Raw genomic sequence first — 26,972 nt, 5'->3', positions numbered from 1 at the left:
TCCTAGCTCTTGAGAAGCAGAGTCAGGAGGATCCCTGGGTCTTCCTAGTCACTAGTCTTGATGAATAGGTGGGATTTTGGTTCACTTAGAGACCCTGTCTCAAAAAACAAAGTGAAAAGCAATAACAGAAAATACTCAGTGTTGACATATGGTCTCTGTGCATGCATGTGGACACACACAAAGAAAAAATAGTCATACTTTATGCACATTGAGGCTCATGCAACATCTCAAAACGTTGAATAGGTATAAATAGATAAATCTAGTGACATTCACAGCAAGTATTTTGGACTCTAAAATTACTAGTGTTAATGGAATTTTATTACCCATCAACTACTATATACAGATAGTGATTTGAACTTTTTTAAACACAGGGATGAAAACTTCTGCATAGAAAAATGACACTTTTAAATATCAAATCTGAAGCCTGGGCATACTCTCTGGTTATACTAGGAAGTGAAATGTTAAGTTCGTTCTTCAGTTTCTACTACGTGAAACTTTTCTTGGAAGTATACAAGGTTTCTGAGTTGGCCTTCTACTTAGGTGAGATACACTTTTTTAATCTCTTCAATGCAGGACAGACCGTTCTTCCTTAGCTTTTTTTTTTTAAACTATCAAACAGTTTTATTTGTTAATTTTCAATCCACAATCCCTCCACACAATAAGCCTACAACTGGTTGACAAAGATATAAACTGTCCACCTAGAGAAGATAAATTGACCTATAGAAATCCATCTCCTGCTTCTCCTCCTCCTTTCTCCTTCCTAGACTCCTCCCCCTACTCTTCCTTCTCATCCAATGATAGGCTCCACCCACCTTGTTGCATAATGACATCATCCTACATATTACCCTTTCTGTCTAATTAAAAGAAACTTTTCTCTCAAATGTAACCTGTGTACAACTATTACCATTTGAAAATATTTTAAATGACTGTTTTTTTTTTTTTTAAAGTTAATTATCTTGGATAGGTTATAAACCTAAATTAGTCTTCAACTCTGTCAGAAATCTGAGAATGGCTAAATATCTATAAACATAGGAAGCTTCACATGGTTTCCAGAGCAGAGAGAGGCTGTAGAGACAAATCTCCACAGGCAGTCCCCTGTTGCAACGTGTGAGAGCAAGTCTTAGCCTTCTAGTCCAGGATAAACTAACAGACCTTTGAAATGCAGAAATCTTAAAGGGCTTTGGCTCAGCAAAGATTATCAGTTGACTATTCTGCATAATGTGTCCCTTTCTGGACAGTATTAGTCTGTAGGTGAAATAGGCAGTTTCTGCCCAGTGGCTGCCTAGCCACAAAGTATACCTCACCTGGAGGCAGAGATGATCAATATCTTTGTTAAATCTACCAAAGGGTAACTGTAAGGAGCAGATATGTCTAAACAAAAGATAATTAACATTAAATGTCATAATTTATAGATTTCTGACTTTTTTGAAAATCATCTATTTAAGGTAACCTGGACTGTTCCCCCTTAACTATTCTCAGCTATTTCTGACAAGAGTATTTTTAAAACACCATGTGAACAAGAAGCCACAAATTTGTTATTGGGCCCCCAATTCTTATATTTAATCAACTCAGAAGTTTGCAAAGGCATCAATAGAAGCACTGGGTCCAAACCTTGTACTTTTAAATTTTTTTGTAACAAATAGGTTCTATACCAATGTAAAGATATGACTTTAGCTTAGTTACCAAACGAGATTATGGCTGTACAAGTCAATCTGGCTAATTCCTCCCTGTTAATTATGACCATTTCTAAGTTCTTAATAAAAACAACCTTAGAATAACCACCTTCAACCCCTTAAAGTGAGGAAATCATAGGTTTCTTTAAGATGCATATGGGCGTTGAGATATCTAGAAGGTGGTGGTTGGGGATGAGGAAGCCATCCAGGCCTCAAGAAGGAAGGCCACACTGACAATTGCTGTAGTCTCTGATGTCTGTCCTGGCTGGATCTGGCTGAAAGTCCCTGAGATCAGGAATCCAAGCAGGCCAGTTCAGCATTCTGATGATGAGCTTCATCAAAGCTGCAGATTCTGCAAAATATAAATCTCAAGAGAAACATTTTAGCATCAAGTATCTTTTTGTTTGATCTTCTTGAATCTAGTTTTTCAGGCGGTCTCCCTCTATCAAGTCTGATCCATATAACTCTGGAAGGCATGCAAAACTGAATCACATTTTTTAAAAACACAAAGACAAAACTTTTCTAGCAAAATAATGTGTCCTTTAGTCGGCAACCAGAATATCTTGTATCTTGTATTCTCTCCCAGAGAAATAATATAACTACAAAACTCAACATCACACACATTTTAAAATTTAAAACAATGTCGATCTGTCCAGCTCTCAATCTGGAACACCAGATTTTCATATTAATAATTCCCATAATATATGTCTATATTTATGCTGTCTGGTGTACAGACTTCCGATTTTAATAACCTTAATTTGTAAATATCACCACTCTCTACTTGGAGTCAATGACTAATTTTCCCTTAGTTCTGAACTTTGGGTGGAAATCCCCACATGATTAAGGTGAACTCTGTACTCTCTTCTTCTAACTGTAAAAACAAACTTAATCACACTAAATCTTTATACCATCTTTAAAACAAATAAACCAGATCCAAGTTAAATCATTTTCTAAACAACTTTTGCTGAAAAAGCAAGCAGTCTCTAATCTCTAACTCTCTGAGCTGTCAGGACTTACCATAGCAGGGGACCAGCCTGTGAGCCTAGGCTGCCTCTATGTTTCTTTTGTTAAAAGTTTCAGGCGCTTGAGACATCACATGACTCATCATAGTGCTGGTCCCCTCTTAGAAAATAGAACTCTCTCAGGCTAATAATTTTAAACTTTTAGTAGATTCTTGCTTACCACGTTGGTTTATCACCTGTTTTGGTAAAAATAAAAAAAGATTTTGTTGCTATCAATCACACATTCTCACTGGCTCCAGTGTGGAGCCAGCTGCCTCTCAGCCTTTGCTTTCACACACTGTCCTCCACAGCCCAGTAAAACCATGACTCAACAATCAATAATTTATCAAACAGATTTATATGTTAAATTCTCAATCCACAATCCCTCTACACAATAAGCTTACAACCAGTTGACGAAGATATGAACCGCTCACCTAGATAAGATAAACTGACCTATTCCTAGAAAGTATATATAACTACCCATGGCTACTCAGAGCCACATGGAGGAGATGGGTCACCCTTGTCTTCCATCTTGAATCTGCCGCTTCTCCAAAAAGTGGATTCTTTACATACCTGTAAGTGTTATCAATAAAAGCATGTATGCAATGCTGATGCAAACCTATAACCTCAGTGTTTAAGCAAAGGCAAGGAGATTGTTGAGAATTCAAACTTGGTGCAGGCTACATAGAGGGATCCTATCGCAAAAAGAAAGATGGGGAAGGAGAGAAGGGGAACAGGAAGAGAAGAGAGGGAGGAAAAAGAGAAGGAAAGGTAAAGGGAATTTGATGGGGGAGAGGAGAGGAGAGGGAAGAAAGAAAAGGAAACAGGTAGTTATGGTTACTATTGCTGTGATAAAACACCATGGTTTACACTTCCATCACTGAAGGAAGCCATGGCAGGAACTCACACAGGACAGGAACCTGGAGCAGAAGCTGATGTAGAGGCCATGAAGGAGTGCTGCTTACTGGCTTGCTCCCCATGGCTTGCTCAACCCTGCTTTCTTATAAGACTATTTGCTCAAGAATGTCCCCACCAGAATGGACTGGGCCCTCCCTCATCAACCACTAACTCAGAAAGTGCCCTAAAGTCTTGCCGGTAACTCAGTCTTATGGAGACATTTTCTCAGTTGAGGTTCCCTTCTCTCATATGATCCCAACTTGTGTCAAGTTGAAATAAAACTACCCAGGACAAGAGCTATACTTTGAAAAGGTTGGTGAAATTGATAAGTTATATTAACTTGCCATACATAAGCTGAATGGATGGTTTTTACATTTTCCCTTGTGCTTTATGACATTGGTTATTTCAGAACTACATATTTACTATGTTGATTTTGAGTTAATTTATTATTATTGGTTATGTTAACCTTTCTTAATGTAGATATGCAAAACGGTACTTTGGAAGGAAAGAGAAATGGCTCATTGATTTAGAACACTTTTTGCTTTTCTTGAAAACGGGTTTAGTTCTCAGCACCCACATGATGGCTCACAATTATTGGTAATTTCAGTTCCAGGGGATCTGATAATGTGAACAAGACAGTCTGCATACACACATGGAGACAAAACATTCACAGATGTAAAACAAATTAATTAAATAAAAAAGTTTTAACAAGAGGAAGAACCCTAATTCCATGAAAAAGTACGGCCCCAAGTGCCACAGTGGGAGGCACGTTCTATATGTAAACACTTGTACTATAGTTGAATATAAAGCAAATATGCATTGGCTTTTCAGTAAACATACTGTGACTATTATTATTATTGTTACTATTGTTGTTTTGTTTTTTTTTTTTTTTTGAGACAGGGTTTCTCTGTATAACAGCCCTAGCTGTCTTGGAAGCAGACCAGGGTGGCCTTTCCTCTCTCCCCGCCCCTCTCCCTTCTACTCTCTGCTTTACTATGTAGGTAGCTCGGGCAGGTCTGGGACTCCATAGTTCCCCTTCAGTGTTGAGATTACAGACAAGGACTCAGCCTCAGGAGTTACTCTCAGCTTGAATGTGGTAGCCTACACTCCTAACAGCTATGCAAATAATCCCATGTGTATTTTGCTCTCCCTAGGGAATTTTAATAATCTGGAATATTCTGACTGACCTGAGTGGGTATTTCCACATGCACTCTCAGTATGATTTCTGTCTCACTTACCGTTGCTCCTTGCTTGGAGCCCTTCTGCATGCAGTGGCCTTCTTGCTCCCTTGGTTCCCTTGGAAACACTACAGACAAAGTGACTGGCTTACCGGACTCCAGCTGGTAGTTTCCCTGTGTGCATTTGACAGCACCCGTGCCTGGGTAGAGCAAGCCCAGCGTCGCCTGTTTACCCAGAATGTCCTCAGGGATGAGAGCAGGCTGCAGCTGACCAGAATTAACCGGGCGGCATCCCTGATGGCCCCACCAGCATCCTTCTCTGTGGCCTCATCTCTCACAACATGGAAATCCTGCCCAATTTTCAAGCCATTGCTGTCGTCATTGCCTTCCTGGCTTCTATCAGCTTTTATGGTGGCATGTTCCATTTGAGACAGTTTGAATTTAAAAGAAACCTGAAGGAAAACTTCCTCTCTGAGAGTGAACAGGAGTTGGTAGGGACCTCTGTCATCTTACTGATGAGACACATCTTGCCTCAGAGGAACTTCTACCTTTTCCTCATCCTGAATTTCTTCCAAGTCTTCCATTTGGCTTTCTTCAGTAACTTCATGATGATCTTTGTAGATAATCTCATTCCCATCGGGGCTCTCTCTTCTTCTGCGAGGAGCATCATGTATGGGGCTGGCTTTATCTGCCCTCAGGTATGTGAAGATTCCCTGTGTGTTTTCCTAGTGGGATTAAAGATGAACTCTTAGCTTTTATAAGGAGATAAAAATGTTACTGATTACTACATATTAACACTAAGAGCCATAGCCCAGTCCCTGTACAGGGCTCCATAGAAATGACGGGAAAGCAAATGGAAAGTGAACAAGGGACAAGCACAGTAAGGGCCAAGTAGCATGACATTTTAAAAAATTAATTCATGTGTGTGTGTGTGTGTGTGTGTGTGTGTGTGTGTGTGTGTGTTCAGACAGGTCTCACTGTAGAGTCCTGGCTGGCCTGGAACTTTCTAAGTAGACCAAACTGACTTTGAGAGCCCCACACTGAGACTATTGTATGCATGTGTATATTTGTGTGTGTGGGGGGGTTGGCCTGTGGCTGTCAGAAGACAGCTTGGAGCCACCATTTCTCTCTTTCCTCATGTAGGTCCCAGGGACTGAACTCAGACAGTTAGGCTTGGTGCCAAGCCAACTCCACAGCTCAATGTTTGAAATATGTGGCTTCAAATATAAGCATCAGCAAAGCTGTGGAAGAAGCTAATGGCTTCCTTTGAGTGTATATTTTTGTTTTATTTAGGCATTTAGAGATGTATTGGTAAATTATTTATTCAACTAGTTTGTCAAATTTTTAATTGGCATATTAGTCAATGTTCATATTATTGAGTTGCAGAAATACTTTGTATATTCTGGACACAAGTTGTTTTGTCAAATATATGTTCAGTAATAGTTTCCTCTCTGTCTCTGTCTCTGTCTCTGTCTCTGTCTCTGTCTCTGTCTCTCTCTCTCTCTCTCTCTCTCTGAGTACTGTGGATGGATCTAGGACCTTGCATAGTCAGTGTTACCACTAAGCTATACATTCAGCTAGTAAATATTTATCTTAGTCTTGTCCTAGTTGTCAAATGTCAAAAGAAATTTGGCCAACAGATTTCAACAGCCCTCTTCCTCAACCCCCCACAAGAACATGTGAAATACAAAGCTGTTCTAATGTATTCTTCATTTCTAGGTAAATGATAAAAATAGGGTATCAAAAGTGACAGCTCCTGAGAATTGTCAGTGTTTGAGCAAATGGCTTTAACGCCTTTAATCATTGGACACAGTTTCCCTTTTCTGAGGCTGGCTGCACAGTGGAATTCATTTCAAGAAATTGAGTAAATGGAAGGAGAAAAGAAGGAACAAGATAGGTCTGGTGGCTCACACGGTAACCTCCACAGCCAGGAGAAGAGAAAATAGTGGGGTTGGTGCTCATTGGTAGAATGCCATAAAATAGAGCAAAAACATGGGAGGAGAGAGGATATAGACATTAGAAAATGTCTCTTAGGTGAAGCAACTTGACTTTGAACACACAGGCAATTAAAATTGGCAAAGCTGGAATTCAGATGTAAGGCCTCTGATTTCCAAAGCTTTCACTTTGCACCGTCACTGATTTCCTGCATGTTTCTGTGTTAGAGACTTGGACAAAGCAGCTAATCTTGGTAAGTGGATGGGAGTGACTTTACAAAGGAGCATCCTGGGTCTCACAGGCGCTTGTTTACTTCCCTCTAGGAGAAGAAACTTTGGATCTTGTCAGCCACTGAACTCCTATTTTCAGCCTCTGGAGAATGAACTCCCTTGAAAGTAGAGAAGTGTTTACTTCCCTCTAGGAGAAGAAACTTTGGGTCTTGTCAGCCACTGAACTCCTATTTTCAGCCTCTGGAGAATGAACTCCCATTCCTTGAAAGTAGAGAAGTAAGCCAAAGAGTGGGCCAGAGGGGAAACGACGTTCTTCAGAATCCCTCTTCTATTGTATGTGCCTACGTTTGGTTAGTGGAGACTTCTCTGGGCTAAACAATGCACTTTTCATGTTGCAAACAAAGAGTGTTTTCTGAACTTTGTGAATGCGCATGAGTGCACATGTCACAGACCTTTTAGTCTAGAACAATGGATGTCTTCAGAACAGCAAAAATGCAGAAAAGGAAATAAAACAGTAGGGCCTTGGTGTGACTATGTTAGAATGATTAATATATATAACACTTAACCAGAAGAAATGGGGTGCAACCTAGGTACTGTGTACGAGACTTCTGATTTCAGGGAAAGAGGCATTTTAGATAGCCTCACAGTGTGGGTGGTGAGATAGTCAGTAAGTAACAGCCTGCCTTGGGTTAGTGCTGGCTTTAGCTTCCAGTTGTAAACCACGTATTTGTTTTAGTCTTGGATGAGCCTTCTATTTCCTGGGTAGTTGATGTGTTTAATAGAAATAGTAGCCACTTCCTTAATATTCATGCAACACTAATGCCTGCAGTTGTCTTTCTTTCTTTCTTTCTTTCTTTCTTTGTTTCTTTTTTCCTTCTCTTTTCCTCCCTTTTTGGTAGTGCTGAGGTAGAACCCAGAGCCTTGCATGTGTTTCTGACCAACAACCTACATTCCCAGCTCTTCAATTTTTAATGTATATGAATTAACAGCTGGGTGTAGTGGCTCACCTGTAATTCCAGCATTTGGGAGGCTGAGGCACAAGGATAACTAAGAGTTCAAGGTTAAACCTGAACTACATGGTAAATTCCAGGATGGATGGGGCCACATGGTGAGACCTCCATCACAAAACCAAACCAAACCCTGATCAAGACAGTCTAAGCTGTGATGTAACAGGTGTTGTAATCCAGAGGGACTTAGTTTCGTAAGGAGAGGCTGATTTTTGTCATCACAGGTAAGCGGGACTAACGGGTGGGGCAGGTTCCCCTTTAACACAGTGTCAATCTCTTTCTTTGAAGTGCCTGGTACTTCTAGGTCAGTCCTGGCTGAAGAAACACAGTTACTATAAGGTTATCTTACTTTCTTTCTACTTAGAAGGGGCAGCCGCCCTTGTCATGTTACTTCTGGGACGGGAACACCTACTACTGCTTGGCTGTTTATCTCACTGTTATCAGGTAAGTAAATGCCAGGTCCCTTTCAGCATTGTACCACACCTTCCCAGAACCCTGCCAAACAAGGAAATACCTTTAGCTTGAGTAGCTGGAGTTAGAAGCAAGAGCCCATGCCAGACCTACCATATTTGATCTGAATAGAGTTTCGTCTTTGTAGACAGGGGCATTGTTCCTTTCAGTAAAGTTGTTTGAATGTTAACAGCTTGCATGTTGAACGCACCTCATATAGTAGACTTATGCCAAAGATTGGCTCTGTTTAATAGCTAGGTTTGATGACTCAGCCCTGTAACCTGGCAGCTAGAACCTGAGGCAGGAGGACTACCATCAGTTCTAGATGAGCTGGATTATAGAACAAAGACTCTGTCTCAAAAGAAAATAAAACTAACCAGTCAAAACAAACAAACATAACAAAACCAACAACAATAACAAAACTCAACCAGGGGCTATGAGATAGCTCAGTTGCTAAAGTGACTTATTTCCCAGACCCCAGTGCTCTATAGTTCCATCCACTTTGCTACTTCACGCAGGATTTCATTCGTCTTTATGGTTAGATAACATTCCACTTATATACATATTTTCCTTATCTGTTCATCCACTAATAGGCACCTAGGCTGGTTCTATATCATAGCAACTATGAGTAAGCAGGACTGCAATAAGCTAGGCCACTTGAGTATCTCTTTGTCATCCATATCCTTGGGTAGTTTATGCAGCAGTAAAATAGCTGGATCTACTGGTACTTTAGTTTCAGGATCTGGAGGAGCTGTTGGAGTACAGCCTTCTCCACAGCAGCTTCTCTAATGTGCATGCTGCCCTGCAGTGTGTGGGAGCCTTTTCTACATCAACCGCTTTGACGTTTGGTTTTTGCACATTTGACAATAGCCGTTCCTTTTTATTTATTTAAAGTGAGGGTCTCACTCTGTAGACCTGATGACTGGAATGTTCTATATAGACCAGGCTCGCCTTGAACTCCAAGAGATCTACCTGCTCCTGCCTTCTGAGTGCTGGGATTAAAAGTGTGTGACATGATGTTCAACTGATGATCATTTTAGCTGGAGTGAAATATATCTAATATCTCCTGATGACTAATTTAGCATATCTTTTGCCATTTGTATATCTTTTTAAACATTATTTTATATGTGTGGGTAGTTTGCCTGCATGTATATCTGTGCACTACATGTGTGCTTGTGTCAGTGGGGATGAGATCCTCTGGCACTATAGTTATGGATGACTGTGAGCCATCATGACCCATCTTTCCTGTCTGGCCATTTGTATTTGATGGGATTGCCTTTAGTTTTGGTTGTTTTGTTGTTGCTTTTTTTTTTTTTTTTTTTTTTTTTTTTTTGGTGGTTTTCTGCTATGAGGTTATTTTTTAATTCCTTCTATATTCTGTATATTAATCCAGATGAATAGTTAACATATATTTTTTTCTCATTTGATAAGCTATCTCTTTTCTCTTGATGTTTTTCCTCTTGTTTTGAAAATAGTTTTCAGTTTCATGTAATTCCACTTATCAGTTTCTCTACGCCTTGCTTTCTGTGTTTTGAGTATTATACTTGTTTGCTGAACAACTTAAATGATTTCTTATTGTTCTCTGACTTACTCAATTCCTTGATGTGTTTTGTCTATGTCTTTTACATTAGTCTTTATTTGTTTGAGACAATGTCTCACTTAGCCCAGGCTGGCCTTGAACTCACTGTGTGATAGTTTAAACATGCTTGGCCCAGAGAATTGCACTATTTGGAGGTATGGCCTTTTAGAGTATGTGTGGTCTTGTTGCAGTAGGTGTTTATCACTGTCACTGTGGGCATGGGCTTTAAGATCCTCATCCTAGCTGCCTGGAAACCAGTCTTCTCCTGTTTGCCTTTGGAATGATATGTAGAACTCTCAGCTCTTCCTATACCATGCCTGCCTGGAAGCTGCCATGCTCCCTGCCTTGCCTATAATCCAGCCCCAATTAAATGTCGTCCTTATAAGAGTTACCTTGGTCATGGTTTCTATTCACAGCAGTAAAACCCTAACTAAGACACACTGTGTAGCTAGAGCTGACCTGAACTGTTGATTCTCCTGCTTCTATCTCCCGTGTGCTGGGTGTGTATGCCAGTAAGATGACCAGCTTTATTCTTTAAAATCATTTTACGGGTATGAATATTTCACTTGTGTGTGTGTGTATGTATATATATACACAGTGCACAGAAGACAGAAGAGGGGACTGGAGTTACAGACAGTTATGAGCCACCATGTGGGTGCTGGGAACCCTGAGTGGTCTTAAAAACACCAGCTGTCTTAACTGCTGAGCCGTCTCTCCAGCCCCTGTTGCTTTGCTCTGTGCTTTGTAGTTGTAGAATGTTCGTATGTGTACAGTATTTTAATTTTTTTTCTAGGGTGATTGTACATGCCTCTTTTTGCTTATTTAATTTGCCAGTGGCTGACATAGTCGATGCAGATTTACTGAAGTTTAACAAACAGTAAGTGTGTATTTATTCAGATGCTAACTACACAATGCCATAGATAAGAATTACCAGAGTCCCTACAACTCAGTTATGTTGACACCACAAACACATACCAGAGTGATGATCCTAAGTACTGTCACTGGGACCAAGAGAACAGACTATCATACAATGTTCACATTTTTCCACTCTGGGTAACTTTATTTTCTTGTTTTGCAATGTTGTGGGTTGAACCTCAGGGCTCTGCATCTGCTAGGCCAGAGTTCTACCCTTGAGCTGCATCCCTTGCTACGGGGCAATATTTTCCTGTTTCTGAAAGGACATTGTAATTTTTATTACTTAGGTTCACAGAACCACTACATCAAGGTTAATGCTTAGGAACAAAAGTGAAATCTCAATTTGTTTTATGCTATACAAATTTCAGTGCATTGACATTTACCAAATGTCAACACACATAAGCACCATATGGTTGTTTACTGTCCGATAAGCATAGTGACACTTTTCTGAAGTCTTAGACACTCTGTGGACTGAGGCAGGAGGATCACTTGAGTTCTAGGCTGGCCATATAGCAAGACCCTGTCTCAACAAATAGCTTTGTGTTGTGACACACACCTGTAATGCTAGCATTGCAGAGACCGAGGCAGGAGGATTACCTCAAGTTCAGGGTTAGAGTGTACTAAATAGTGAGTTAAAGTTCAACTTGGGCTATGCTGTCTTAAAAAAAAAAACATCATCATTAACAACAATAAAAATAATAACAAGAGTTCTATTATCCTTAAAACTAAGGAATTAATATTTTATAATTGCTAAGCTATCTTGCTTATCTATAGTTGTTTACTTAGGTTGAAGTGAACTTCATGAGCAAAGAGGCTCTTCATACATAGATCTGCATACATACTTGAGTATGGAAATTCAACAAACGTGCTAGGAGGATAGAACACATCGCCTGCACTTGAGAGGCACAGGGAGGTGGGTCTTTGTGAGTTTAAGGCCAGCCTGGTCTACAGAGTGAATTCCAGAACACAACCCAGAGCTGCACAACAAGACACGCTGTCTCAAAACAACAACAAGAAGAAATATACCGGGCATGGTTTATATTGATAAGGACCAGTGAGGCACACTGTCTCTAAAAAGAAAAGGAAGAAGCATATCAACTGTGATTTATATTGACAAGGACCAACCCTATGTTTGTCTGTTTCAGGTCTTCTCTTTCCTTGCTGGTTTCTGTCATCAGTGCTTTATTTACCAGATCTGCCCAGTCTTTAGCCCCCATACTGATACTGTCTAAGCTAAACCAGCATGGGTATGGAGAGTCGAACAGCAGGTAGAGAAAAAATACCTTTATAGTCACACAAGCAAATCCACCCTTTCCCATTAACCATTAAGAAACTGTCTTGGACTTTGGGTTTTGTTAGCTATTAACTCACATACCTCAAAGGAGCTGTAATAAGTTATTAATGTTAAAGAGCCAGGAGACAGTTTTAATACCATTATTGAAATCACATATACGGCATACACCTGCCCACCTCACACAGAGCTACATATTGATTATGTTTTCTAAGTTGTCCACTTCTTCACTGTGACTTCATGTTTCTGAGAACTTACTTGTTATGCTAGATAGAACAGTACTGGGGATAAGGTATGAATGAGGAGTCTCCATGGGGCTCTAGAGATTACAAAATGCTGAGATAGGTCCCCACCAAGGGCTGGGAAGTAGCTGAGAGGTAGAGCACTTACCTAGCAGTCTGGGAACTGTAGGTTTGAGCTTCAGTACTTGAAGTACACAGGTCACTGTGATTATGTGGAGGAGAGGACCCTACTGCAGTCTGCCTCCTGTCAGGGAGCACTCATGGGAGAGTGAGGCTATAGATCCACGTGGGAAGAAGAATTGACGGCTTCCAAGACTGAGAGGCTTCCTGTTGTGAGCAGGGACCATTTAGCCCTTCTCTGACTTCCTTTGTCAAGAGCTTCATAGTTTCCCTTATGCACATATTTCATTTTTCCAGGCTTATATCTAAGTATTTTATATTTTAGGACACTATATAAGTGACATTCCATTTGTTATTAAAAATTCTACTTGTTTAGTGCTTGTAGATAAGAAAGACAGTGACTTTGGCATGGTAGAATATTTTGCAGTCTTTTTATAATTAGTTATAAAATAACTAATTTTATTCTTCCAGTAGTTTCTTTTCTGTCAAATTTATGGTTTTTCTGCCCAGACAAATGTTTTTCAGTTATGTTGTAACTCCCAATATTTTATTATGAACATTTTCAAATATATGGGAACATGGAGAAAGTTTCGTCATGATCACATATAGATTCAGCTGTCTGCAACTGCATTAGTTTTAGTACATACTCATCCATGTCCCTTTCTTCTGTTTATCAATCCAGACAGCTTGTTTTTTCCTCACAAATTTTTACTATAAATTTTTTAAAAAGATTTACTTATTTATTTTATGTATATGAGTACACTATTGCTATCTTCTGACACACCAGAAGAGGGCATCAGATCCCATTACAGATGGTTGTGAGCCACTATGTGGTTGCTGGGGATTGAACTCAGCACCTTCAGAAGAGCAGTCAGTGCTATTAACCACTGAACCATCTCTCCAGCACCCACTATAAAATTCTTTAAACAGAAAAAAAAAATCATTTAAAGTACAAGAAAACCCATATAGTTACTTCTTAGATTAAAGAACTAACATTGTATATATTTGGTTCTAAAAGTTTGTATATTTGGTTATTCAATGTGTATGTGTGCACACACACAGAGACACACATAGACACAGACAACAGACACACACACATACATACACACACACACACACACACACACACACACACACACACACACACCAGTAACCATATGTACATATTCTAAGGCAGGAGTTTGTTTTCTCCTTCTACTAAGTTAAGATACTAAACTTAAGTTGTTGGGCCTGGCAGCAAGTGCCTTTATCCACAAAGCCATCTTACTGGTCTCTGACCTAGAACTCTTAATCTTGGCTTGCTTCCCAAGTGCTGGTAGAGTTCATATAATCTGATCATGTTTGTTTTTGTGGTACTGGGGATTATTCTCTGGGGTTTGAGCAGCATCCCTAACTTTTAGTAGAATCTGAAGGAACTCTTTCATAATCTCAGCTTCTCCATGTACTAGGTTTTCCTTATTGGGGGAGTTGCTGTAAACCTAGGTAGCATTAAAAGCCTCAAGCAAGTTTGTGGTAGAAATCTATAATGACAGACTGGGTCAAAGTGTCTAGGCCACACATCACCAATTTTAGCTTATTTTTAGAGTACTGTGACAGTAAAGGAAGAAGAACAGGTGTGTTCTTTCTCAAAATTATCTGTGTTCTCAAAAAACACAAAGACAGTCAACATTCTCAACCCCATTTGTACATTAGCATTACAAACAAAATAGCCAGGTCACACCCCACACCAGTTCCATCTAGAGGTGTGACCCAGCCACCAGCATCTCTTAAAGCTTCCCGCCTTTTCCAGCTTTCAAACCTAGAGATTTACAGCCTTGGGAACAGTGGCTCTGGGCACTAATTTTTGTTGGCTCAGCAACATGACACGTTGGCAGCCTGACATGCTGGCAAACTAGTTTCGTGATACCGTAAGCACTTTCAGAGATACAAGCGCATACAGGCACTTGGGTATCATTTATCTTTTAAGTGACAACTAAACCTTGGCCTCTGGTGGCCTCATGTGGCACATACTGCCGGAAAGTCCAGAGGCTAACTGTAGTACTCAGCAGGTGTGCTTTGATGAGTAGAGAACCACCGATATAAAAACTGAGCAAATGTGTCTACTGAAATACCTGTCACCATTGCAGATGAGTTTTCTAGCAGAGATCCACCTGTCTTGACTCTCAAGTACTGGCATTAAAAGTCTGCACCACCACACCTGATATAGCATCTGCTTCTTTGCTTACCGTTCCAGTGTACAGAATCAGCTCACTCAGGGCTAGCGTTCTTCCCTTGGCCCCTTTCAAATGATACTGTGAATTCCTTAGTGCAACTAAAGAAGTGTTATTTCTGAGCTAAGTATAGTGGTAATGCCAGTACTTGAGAAGCTGAGAGAGCAAGAGATTGTATGAGCTTTAGGCCAGGTTGGACTACAGAGTGAGTTCCAGGTGTGTGTGTGTGTGTGTGTGTGTGTGTGTGTGTGTGTGTGTGAGAAGACAACCCGTGGAAGTTGGCTGACTTCACTCTGTAGGTCTCAGGGATCAAACTTCGATCATCATCAACCTTTAGGGTAAGAATCTTTACCTGCTGAGCCATTCCACATGCCACTATATTTACTTCCTAAAGGATTCATGGTACACTTAATTCAGCAAAATATAATCATTGAATTTGTTAATAGGGATCTATAATTGGATAACCTGAGCAAAAAAAATAAATAAACCAACAGTATAATTCCTAATGATTTGGGGTAAGCTATTTCATGTAGTGATGGTGGAAATGGATGACCAGGCTTAGGCATGGTGGCATAATCTGGTTTTTTGTTTGTTCATTTTGTTGTAGAGACAGGGTCTCACTGTGTATTTCCTGCTGCCCTAGAACTTGTGTAGACCAGGCTGGCCCAGAAATTCCCTGACTCTGCCTCTGGAGTGCTAGGATTAAGGGGGTGTGCCATCACACCTGACAGTGAGTTTGAAGCTATCTTGATCTACATAGTAAGTTTGAGGCCAGCCATGGATACACGATGAAACTTTGTATTAAGAAAAAAATAAATAGATCATCAAATGTACATAATTTCCTGCTAAAAAAAATTACCTGAACTTCGGGGGATGCAGTTCAGTGGTTAATCACTTGCCAAATGTGTATGTGATTCAGTCCTTAGCATTGCAAACATGAAGCAGATAGTTTTGAAATTATAGACCAAGCTGCCAACATATTGCACAAGAGAATGCACAGTACAGCTCCAGGGTGTTATGGCAAAGACCTCCTCAACCAAGTAGATTTATGTTCTTTCTTGGCAGACACTTATTGCATTTTTGTAGTGTTAATACTGAACTGAGAGCTAGAGTCCTAAGGTTTGTTCCTGCCCTGCTTGCATGGCATTCTGGAGTCAGAAGGGCAAGTCCAGTGCACTGAGCTAAGTCCAGAGGTGAGAGAAGCCACAACTGCAAAAAAAACACGGGCCTGTGGTTGGTTACTTAAATGTGATGCAGTAAATGCTCTATGTGCAAGGGAGTACCCTGCAGGCCCGGCCAAGTTTCTGCTGCTTCATAGGACATTAGGAATACAAAGGTACATTTTCACCAGGGGTCATAGACTATCGGTTTTATTCACTGGATTACACTGTCATCTACTGGTATATTGTATATTGTTAATCAGTAAATAAAAATCATTATTTTAGAAATCATTTTGGCTGGGTATAATGGCTCATACCTGTTATACTAGTTCACAGGGAGCCCGAGGCTGGAGAATTGTCATGAATTTGAGTTCCAGGACAGTCTGAACTGTAGCATGAGAACCTATCTAAAATCCAAACCAAAGTAAAGCAAGACAAAACAAAAAGAATATTGACTTCCTGTGATCAGTCTGGTTTATATGCAATCATGTTTCTTTCTTTCTTTCTTATTCTTCCTTCCTTCCTTCCTTCCTTCCTTTCTTTCTTTCTTTCTTTCTTTCTTTCTTTCTTTCTTTTTTTTTCATTTAGAAATGTGACCTGGGGCTTGGGGCATGCTGGGTAAATGCTCTACCAATGAGCTCTACCCCAAACCATACAAGTATATTAAAAATATATGCACCATTCTTTAAGGTAGGATATAGAGTTTACAAGGAATGAAAAAGGTTATTTTTTACTAGTTAACCTTAGTCAACCTTCCTAAGAACTTATTTATTTATTTTTCCTTAAAAATCGAGATTAGAGGTACCACATTTTATTGGAGAAATGTTTAGATGAGATAAAATTTTATAGGTAGAAGTTCCAGCTCCAAACTTACTAGCCATGTGATTTTGAACAATTAAATTATCCCATCTGTCCCCTGTGTATGATGCTGTTGGGGACATTAGTAGCAATGGGAGAAACATGTTAAACTGTGAACCAACCTAAGTCTCCTCTAAGTCTCCTCAAATTTCATACATTAAAGTCCTAACTCACAGTGCGCAATATTTGCAGACAGGACCTTTGAGAAGTAAGTTTAGGGCAGGTCCTGAATGTAGGTCCTGCATGACAGGGTAAGTACCCTTGAAAGAGGAGAAGCCAGGGTTTCTGGGTATTGATCATTGATAAAGAACATCTGCATCATCAGCATGTGTGAGGACCTAGGTGTCTCTCTCTCTCTCTCTCTCTCTCTCTCTCTCTCTCTCTCTCTCTCTCTCTCTCTCTCACACACACACACACACACACACACAGAGGGGGGGGAGGAGAAAGAAAATATGAAGAAACTCTCTCTCTCTTTCTCATACATTCCTCCCATGCAAAGACATCGGGGCTGACAATATGGCCCAATGGCCCAATGGTAGAATGCCTGCCTAATATGGGCAAGATTCTAGGTTCAATTCCACAGGGTATGACTTTCAGTCTGCAAACAAATAAATTGGTCCCTACCAAAGTCTAACCAAGCTGGCTCTTATCTTGGATTTCTGGCTTTTTGACTGTGAGGCAAAATTGCAACATTGGTTCCTAACTGCTAGACCTCTCCCCCACTCCTGGCTGTGTTTTTTGTTATAGGTCTTGCTATGCAATGCAGACCCGCCTTGAATTTGGGATCTCCTGTCTCAGCCTCGCATGCTCTGAGACTACAGGCAAGATCCTCCATGCCTAGCCTTAGATGACTATTCTTAGCACATTGACCTAATGGAAGGGAAAGTTTCTTCTTTGCTTCCAAGGTAGCAACAATTGACGAATCTGTGCCCAGTAGACCTTAATTAAGTTCTTTGGCCCGTTTCCATCCTGAGTATATCCTTCCTCAGCAGGCATATGCACTGATAGGACTGGCTTACAACTCCATTGATAGAATTGCCTGTGGTTTTACAACTGGCGATAAAAGTTACTTCATGGATGTAGCCCTGGTAATTTCATCCTTTTCAAAGGGGAAATTAATGGGGAAAAGGAGAGTAGAGAGAAGCCAGACTTTATTTCAGCTTTGTAATTAGGAAGAATCTTAAGTATAATAGAACTTGAGGTACCAGTGTGATAACTTAAATTATGCTCCCTTTATTTCATAGAGCTGACTTTACAAATGGCCTAGCAGGTGTAAGTTAAGAAAGCAAGGTGTAGGCTGGAGAGATGGCTCAGTGGTTAAGAGCACTGACTGTTCTTCTAGAGGTCCTGAGTTCAAATCCCAGCACCCACATGGTGGCTCACATGGATCCAATGCCTTCTTCTGGTGTGTCTGAAGACAGTGATAGTGTACTCACCTACAATAAGTTAATCTTAAAAAAAAAGTGAGGTGTACCAAAGATGATATTTGGGGATATTATTATTACCTATTGTTAGTTATTTATTGTTCAGTAGTTATTTTTCTTTTGAAAGGAGGAAATCATGGGAGAAAATGAGATGCATAAAATTTTCTCATAAGGAAAAATGTTATTAAAAAATGTTATTATAATTACATGCTAAAATTAAATGCATTTGTTTATGGTTTCTTTGCTTCTGCTAGAAGGGAAGGTTTGTTTAGTGGCAATATTATTGTCATTTGCTCTGTATCCTAAGACTCTAAAGCAGCAAATGTGCTACAAGCATTTGGTGGAAAGAAAGCATAAGTAGAACTTAAGGATGAATGGATTAATGTGTGTATGCACATGAGCAAGTGTGGTCAGAGGACAGCTTGTCGGAGTCAGTTGGTTTTGTCTTCCCACTGGGTGGGTCCAGGAGATCAATATGGCTCATCAAGCCTTCTTGCCTGCCTTAACAGTTTTTTTCCCCCAGGGCTAGAGAGATGACTCAGTGGTTAAGAGTACTACCTGTTCTTCCTGAGGTCCTAAGTTCAATTCTCAGTTGTGGCTCACAACCATCTCTAATGAGATATGATGCCCTCTTTGGTCATGTAGTCATACATGCAAAGAGAGCGCGCGCACGCGCGCACACACACACACACACACACACACACACACACACACACACACACAAATCTTTTTTTTTAAAACTAATTTTTATACTGGAGATTCATTCAAAATGTTGGTACCTTACTTACTGTTCTTTCGCTGTGAAGAGACACCATGACCGAGGCAACTTATAAAGGGAAACGTTTAATGTGGGGCTTACAGATTCAGAGACTGAGTCCATGATTAACATGGTGGGGAATATGGTAGCAGGCAGGCAGGCGTGGTGCTGGAATGGCCGCTGAGAGATGGAGACAGAGAGCTCGCTGGACCTGGTTAGGGTTTTTGAAACTTCAAAGCACCCACAGGGACACATCAACAAGGCCACATCTCCCAATCCTTCCTGACAGCCCACCAGTTAAGTGGGAACCAGACATCCAAATATATGAACCTGTGGGGGCCCGCTTTCAGTCAAACCACCACAGTTGGTAAGGTTGGAAAAGAGAGGCAAAGACAGTCCAATAGCAAAATACTCCAATTAGTTAATAGATCATCCACAGTCTAGTAGAAAGACGAGAATAAATTCTTTAAAGTCATGCCCCTGCCTGAAATACAATTTTAGGAGAAAGAAGAAACTTTGAGAAACAAGCAGAAGCCAGGCATGGTGGTGCATGCCTGTAATCCCAGAAGGATTGACCTAAGTTTGAGGTAATCTGATCTATGTAGCAAATCCAGCCCAGCTACAGCAAAACCCTGTTTGGGAAGAGAAAACAGAAGAAAAGAAAGGAAAGAACCTGAGAGACAAAGAAATCTTTGAAGAGCTTCAAGACAGCCTGTGAAGCAATGGGGAACTCACAGGTACTTTGGAAAGTGTGAGGCCATTCAATACAACATAAGCCTAAGTGTGTTCCTCATGAACCCCTAGCAGGATAGTTGCCAGGTTATTAGATTCATTGGAATGTTCCTTTGCTGCCTTTGAGCATGTAGCTTGAGATATTTTGTGAGTGAGTGAGTAAGGTAGTGATCTTGTGTGTGTATGTGTGTGTGTGTGTGTGTGTGTGTGTGTGTGTGTGTGTGTATACATGTGTGATAGGCATGTATGTGAGTGGGTATACATGCATGAAGACCAGAGGAGGATGTTGGATGTTTTGCTATTTTACTTTCTACTACTTTGAGACAGGGCCTCTCATTAAACCTTAGCTGGCATCCAGAAAGCCTCACCTCTCCTCCCCCAACCCTCAGCAGCGGGGTTACAGGTGTGAGGAGCTATACCCAGCACTTTTGATTCTTTAACACAAACTCAGGTCCTCATGCTTGAGCAGCAAGTGCTCATTACCTACAGAGCCATCTTTCCAGCCTCCCCCTAGCCTAAGTAGGCATGTTCAATAGAGGCTTTGAGTCTGCAAATCGTCACAGGTGTTCTCCAGACCCTTCTCCCCAGGGAAACAGGAGAAAAAAGACAGTTTGATCTCTGAGGTGGAAAATCTCCCAGAGAGAGCCCCTTGCAGCTGGAATCTGATTTCTGGATATTTCTGAAGCTGGAATCTGTTATAACTAGAGAATGCTTAAGGATAATGGGCTCCTGTTGCTAATGAAACGCTGAGACCAGAGCACAGAGGTGTCTCTGCCAAGCAGAGACCGGCCTTTTCATAAAGCACATATTGTAATGATTCTGACTAGCGAGCGGCTCTTAGTTGTGGCCCCCTCTCTAAGGGCTTGATGAGGCCACTTCCTTCTTCTCTTTTTATTAGAGACATGATTCTGTTTCAAAGTGGAACTTGGGTTTCCACTACCTCTTGGCATTTTGCACCCATTGTCTCCCATCTAGTGTGTCATGTGGCTCAGATCAATGAGCAGTCAGGGCTGTGGAGCAACACCTCACATTTATAAGCATCCACAGCCTCAGGTTCAAAAGCAGTCATGACCTTGTCCTCTCCTCCTGGAAATCTGTACTCAGATGTTTCAAACCTCTTTGTCTTAAGAGATAAATTAATTGGCAATGGCCAATTACATACCACCTATACCCAGCATGGGTCAAAGCAGCTAATTTACAGTAACATGGTCATAAGTGCCAATTGAACAGGCAAGTTTTTCAGGCCACTGTGGCCAGCAAGTGGCAGAGATGTAGTGCAGACTAGCTTCAACAGAACGGGGACCTTCTGGTTATGTGTGAAAAGTCCAGCAGAGCTGGATCTCAAATGATGTCAGAAACTTTTGACCTTCCCCATTTTGGCTTCAGGCTTTTACCACTCAGTAGCAACAAAGCTCTCAGGCTGACTGACTGAACAGCTCCAGGCTGTGAATAAATATGCACCTTTGACTCAGCAGCACATCAAAAAGTCTGCAGGCAGATCCTGAGAAGCATCATGTGAGTCACACGCCTATCATGGGGGGGGGCAGCGGTAATTCACAAGGCGTGACTTCCTCTGAGTAGGTTTGGAGGTCTGACTGTTGGGCCTGCCTTGGGGCAGTTAGGCCCTACCGAGTCTCAAGGACAGAGACAGTTTCCGATGAAAGAAAGGAAAGGAGTTTTCTTAAAAGAGGCAATTCCAGGACAACAAATTGCCACATGCTTCTAGAAAGGAAGTTTCCCACCGAGAATTTGGGCAGAGTAACAATGAGGCCACCATCTGGATGCAATGAGCAGTCTAGCTGCTGACCTTCGCCCCGGTGGCTGTCTCAGTGCCCAGAAGAAGCAGAAGAAAATTGGAAGTAGGTGGGCAGCAATTAGTTCTTGGACCATGCATAAGTCAAGATGTAGGGTAGGTTTAATGGGTGAGGGTTCAGAGGGATGGCCACATCTAACAAATGTAATCCAGACTAGAGCACCAAGAACATTTCATGCCCAGACATGTTTAGAGAGGAGGTAAATAGAAGTTTTCTAGCTGACACGTATGCATTTCTCAGAACTGTTTACACATTTTCTCTGAGAAGCCTATTGAAGACCCCACTTGTTAAAAATGGGTAAATCTTCTGACAGAAAGTGCTTGTCTAATACCCCAAGAAACCCCAGAATAACACGTTTACATCCATCATAGGTACTAGAAACGAATGTCTAGAGTCACTCACTTTGTTTAGAGCTTGGCATCTCTTTGAAGACAGAAGACATTGGGGATGTGTATATTTCTGTAGCTCAGACAGGCCTTGAACTTGTGATCCTCTTGCCTCGACTTCCCAGTAGCTGCAGATCTTTATCATCAGGCCCAGCATATGACTCTCCATTGGTTTTCTTTCAGACAAGGTATTGCTGTGCAGACCTAGGTTGGCCTGGGTTCAAACCCATCATCTCCTTACCTCAGCTCCCTGGGTGCTGGCATTACAAGCATACACTAACTACCATGCCTGGCCTAAGGATACACTGAAAGCTTCTGTTTTGGGTCCTGGACTCTGTTCTCTGCCCTCCCATACATGGCATGTACTTCTGTATCACAGAAGCAGCACTTGTCACAAGGTAGTCACAAGTTTACATGTCACCCTCCTTTCCTATGTTCATCTAGAAGGAAGGAATTAACTCATGTACTTGAAAGAATAAAAATTCCACAACACAATGTCTCTTTCTCATTAAATGAGCCCATAGGTAAAATGCTATAGAAAACCATGTGTTAGATATCTCTGACTTAAAAGAAGCTTCCGGGACAAAAATTAACTGTCGGCCATTTTTTTCCCTCTAGACTACTTTCAGATCTTCAAGGCAGCATGTTTAGTTTGGTTTGCATGGTTTCCCTGGGCATCGCAACAGTGCAGCTTCTCACTTGGAGCTCCCTCTCCATCAGGAACAGAAGACACTGCTCGGGGACGGTGTAAGCACAGTGTCTGTGCCACCGGTTCAGGTGCTTGTCAGTTCCCGCAGGTTATGCTGTAAAGCAGACATGATCTTTATATCCTCCCATTTGTTTAAACTCCAGAGCAAACAAAACTAAACCCAACAGCGTGTTTTGAGTGGTCTTGTTTTGTTTTTTGTTTTTTATTTTCTAAGTTAAGGCCTTCCCAAGGGATTTTCCCTGGTGTTCTTACAGCCTAGGACCTGCAACTTGTCACCACTGTGTAACTAGAGCCCGCCCATCAATGCACACTGCTCCTGAGTTCAGCAAATCTCATATTGCTTCTTTGATCAATTTTATGAAAAGACAGCATTCTTCCCTCCTTTTTTTTTTTTTTTTCCTTCTGGGGCTGATGTTCTACCACAGATGATGAGCTACATTTAAAAAAAAGTTTTTGTTTTACAACAGGGTCTCATTAAATTGTCCAGGATGGCTTTGAACTCTCATTGCTACCCTGGCAGGCACTGAACTAGCAATCCTGTTTCAGCCTCTCAAGTAGTGGAGATTACAAGTCTGTGCTACCAAGGACTGGCTTCATCCATACCTTCTCCATTAACACTGCATCAACACCATCTGTATATTTTCTTTTCTGTGATGAAAAGCAGGAAAGGTCACCACACTCCTTGATTTGGAAATGCTTTATAAAACTTTATATATTGCTGATACAAAAGCAGACACAGGAACCATTAGAACAGGAACAAAGACCCATAAATAACTCCCACATTTTCAATGAGCTAAGTTTTCAACAATGGGCCCAAAAACATACAAGTCGGGGAAAGGGTGGCATCTTTAATAAATGAGGTTGAGAAAAGTAGGTGGCTGCATGTGGAAGAATGAACTTTGACCCTCACCACACCATATAGAAGTCAAGTGAAAACAAAGACTCAAAACCCAAGATTCAACGCTGTAAAAACAATGAAGGAAAACAGGACGAGGAAGTGGGTATATAAGGCTGAGTCCTTTCTGCACACTAAAGGACACAGAACAGAGGCATCCAGTATACTGGGAGTAAATGTTTGCAAATCATGCACCCAAGAAGGGCTGATAGCTAAAACATACAGCAAATTCAACCCAAATGTATAAAAACAAATATCCTGATTTAAAAATGGAGAAAGGAGCTGGGTGTGGTGGTGCACACGTTTGATCTCAGGGCTACGAGGCAGAAGTAGGGTGATATCTGAGTTTGAGGTTAGTCTGTTATAAAGCAAGTTCAAGGCCAGCCAGGGTCACACAGTGAGACTCACACATGCTCCATTGTATTTACTATAAAAGTGTGATGGTTCTCTTCATTGATTAGACTGAGAGTCACTGAGGAGACATTTCTCTCAGTAGGTCTGTGACGGTGTTTCCAGAGGTGTATAGCTGGAGGAGGAGAAGCCACCTTGAACCTAGGCACAGCACCATCCCAGTCTGGATTCCCAGCTGAGTACAAAGGGAGAAATAAGGTGACAGAGGACCACTGTGTATCTCTTCTTCCTGAGGTAACACAGTGTGACCAGCTGCTTCCCAGTCCCCCCTCTGTCATAAGTCTACCCACTCAAATTGTGAGTTGACATAAACTCTTCAACCTGTAGGTTGTTTTCTGTTAGATATTTGGTCAGAGCATCAGGAAAAGTAACCAGCAGTCAAACTCTATTATAACTCTTGCAATATGGTTTATAACAAATTAATCAGGAGCTTGGGGAGGGGGTGTCTAGTTCAGCGGAAGACTTAGCATGTATGAGGCCCCCCCACCTCTTCAACACAGAAATGAACACATTCATAAATCCAGTTAAATTTAACTTTTTGTGAAAAAGGATAGTAGTTTGTATCCCAGACTGGCCTGGAACCTGTTATTTAGCACAGGCTGGCTTCAAACCAATGACAACCGTCCACAGTGTATCGGGTATTGGGATACAGGCATGAGCCAACATACCTGGATACGCATATTTTTTGTTGTAAATTGCATACACAAGAACTTTTACTGTGATTTGCTCTTTCTTACATGTTCCACTATAAGTTTTTTTTTTTTTTTAAATAAGTTTGTGCTAGCTTGAACTCAGGTCCTCATTCCAGAAAGCAACTTGTTTAATGTCTGAAACATTTCCCTAGCCCCACTATAGGTTTTTATAATTCACAAAATAACCACAGAATCAAGACATATTTGGACAATGTTAAGAAAATGAAAACATAATCCACAAACTGGAAGGCAATGTTTACAAAGTGCCTAGTGATATAGAACTTTTTGGAATAATAAAAGGCTCCAAATTCAATTGAAATGACAATTTAATTTAAAAACGTGTAAACAGGCCAGGCAGTGGTAGCGCATATGCTTTTAGTCCCATCACTTGGAAGGCAGAGGCAGGTGGATTTCTGTGAGTTGGAGGCCATCCTGGTCTACAGAGTGAATTCCAGGACAGCTAGGGCTAGACAGAAAAACCAACCAACCAACCAACTAACCAACCAACAAACAAACCATGTAAAGATTTGAATAGATATCAAAGAAGACACATAGAATTTGTAAGGTGTGTAACATTGTTGCTCGTTAGGAAAGTGTGAAACGTAAGAGCACCGTATAAGAATTATAATCATCTGTGGCTCACATTACTCCTGATGGATGTGCACGGTCTGTGCTGCCATCTGAAGTCATGCTGATGTTCATGGCTGGGCTGCAACCAGGGACCATATTGGTGTCTGTGACCCATGTTGCCCAGAGGCTATGTTGATGTCTTTGGCCTGTGCTGCCACAGAGGGCTGTGTTGATGTCCATGGTTTGTACTGACACCAGAGACTATGTGGATATCCCTGGGCTGTGCTGTTCCAGATACTATGTGTAAGTCTGTGATCTGCACTCCCCCTGACTAAAGATCAAAGAAGCTACTTTTGCAGTGGTATGTATTATTGATGACTGCATAGTCACAGTTGAGAAAGAGGGACATAGAAGGCTCCTGTGACAACCCCTAACACTCTACCTCCAAAATTAACTAGACAGGAAGTCTGTGGGGCTGGGTTCTGGAGGTCCCACACGGTCAGGGAGGGGGAATGGCTTCCACTGCCTCCACTGTTGGGTCCGGCTAGGTGTGTGGGTTCAGGTGAGGGGGAGAGGGTCTCTAGCAGTGTGTGGTGGGGACTGCTTCTGCCTCCTCCGCTGCTGGTGCTGCCCCATCTCTGTTTCCGATGGGTGCTGCAAGATGCCAGGCCGGACCAAGCCAACAGGAGAATGGCTAGGCAGTGAGGGGTGCGGGAGAGCTTCTGGTGGCAATTTCGGGAGAGCCGATCTCTTCCCAAGCGGTGGTGTTACAGCTCTTATGACAGAAGCTCTCAGACGCTGGAGATGCACACCTTTCATTTCCAACAGGCCTCATACATACATACATACATACATACATACATACATACATACATACATATATATGGAGAGTTTGGCGTCTAGACAACAGGTGCTTCCTATTGGCTTGGCTTGAGGGCTTGGGAACACCTCATCTACATATTTGGGGGTGTGGTCCTGCTTCTGTCTTAGGCCTACGTGATGTATGATCACCTATGGATGAGGTACTTGAGGCATGACCTACTCGATTCAAACCTAGATACAGGGGGCTATAGGGGACTGTAGCTGGCTGCGTGACTGGGGGCAGACCTTCTGGAGAATAGGAAGCTCCTGCCGTCCTTTAGGGTCTTGGGGCTTCTACTTATCTCCACCAAGAATCAGGGTACCCTTCACCGCCAATTGCCCCACAGAAGTCATCTAAGAAAAACTCTTACAAAATGTGATTAAAGATAGCTCTTCACGGTTGATGGCTTCTGGAAGGGGTGCAGGGTGGGGGGGGGACTCAGTTCTCTTTAAGGGATTAACCACTGGGAATCTGACCCTGCTCCAGTGAGTATATGGGCAACACAAATTGAACTTTTTTCTTCTTTATATTTTTTTGTGGAGGTCACAAGAGTTGGGGAGCAGACCTGGGAGAACTGGGGAGCGAGTTCATGATCAGGGTGCATGATGTGAAATTCTCAAATAGTCAATAAAAATATTATGTTGGGGAAAAAAGAATTAGGGCCACCTGAAATAAAAACTGGCAGTAAACCAAATGCCGAGAAGGATTGGGGGTTCCCCAAACACACACATTCTTGGTATGGATTAAGGTGATACAGATGCTTTGAAAACTGGAAAGTGTTCTTGTAAGCAAATACACACTTCACATTTGACCTGGAAATCTCACCGTTAAGTTGCTCAAGAAATGAGAATTCATGTTCACACAAAACACTCGTGTAAATCATCGTGACACCATCATTCATATGCCAAAGACTGACAGGAACGACCTAGATACCTTCTGACTGGCACACGATTTTGGTGCTGATACACAGTTAT

At 41.4% G+C, this 26,972-nt stretch overlaps 1 pseudogene across 1 annotated transcript; it reads left to right on the top strand.

The window, feature by feature from the left end:
* Positions 1–395: 395 nt before the first annotated feature.
* LOC308416735 (transmembrane protein 180-like) lies at positions 396–22,610 on the top strand (annotated as a pseudogene). The gene is made up of 6 exons: positions 396–545; positions 4,726–5,447; positions 8,210–8,365; positions 10,744–10,827; positions 12,011–12,133; positions 22,478–22,610. The product of its transcript is annotated as a transmembrane protein 180-like (transcript).
* Positions 22,611–26,972: the final 4,362 nt, after the last annotated feature.

Source organism: Micromys minutus, assembly GCF_963924665.1.
Source record: "Micromys minutus genome assembly, chromosome: 2".
NCBI classification, from domain to species: domain Eukaryota; kingdom Metazoa; phylum Chordata; class Mammalia; order Rodentia; family Muridae; genus Micromys; species Micromys minutus.
Note: the sequence above shows the minus strand (reverse complement) of the source record. Positions and strands in the feature narration are given on the sequence as shown.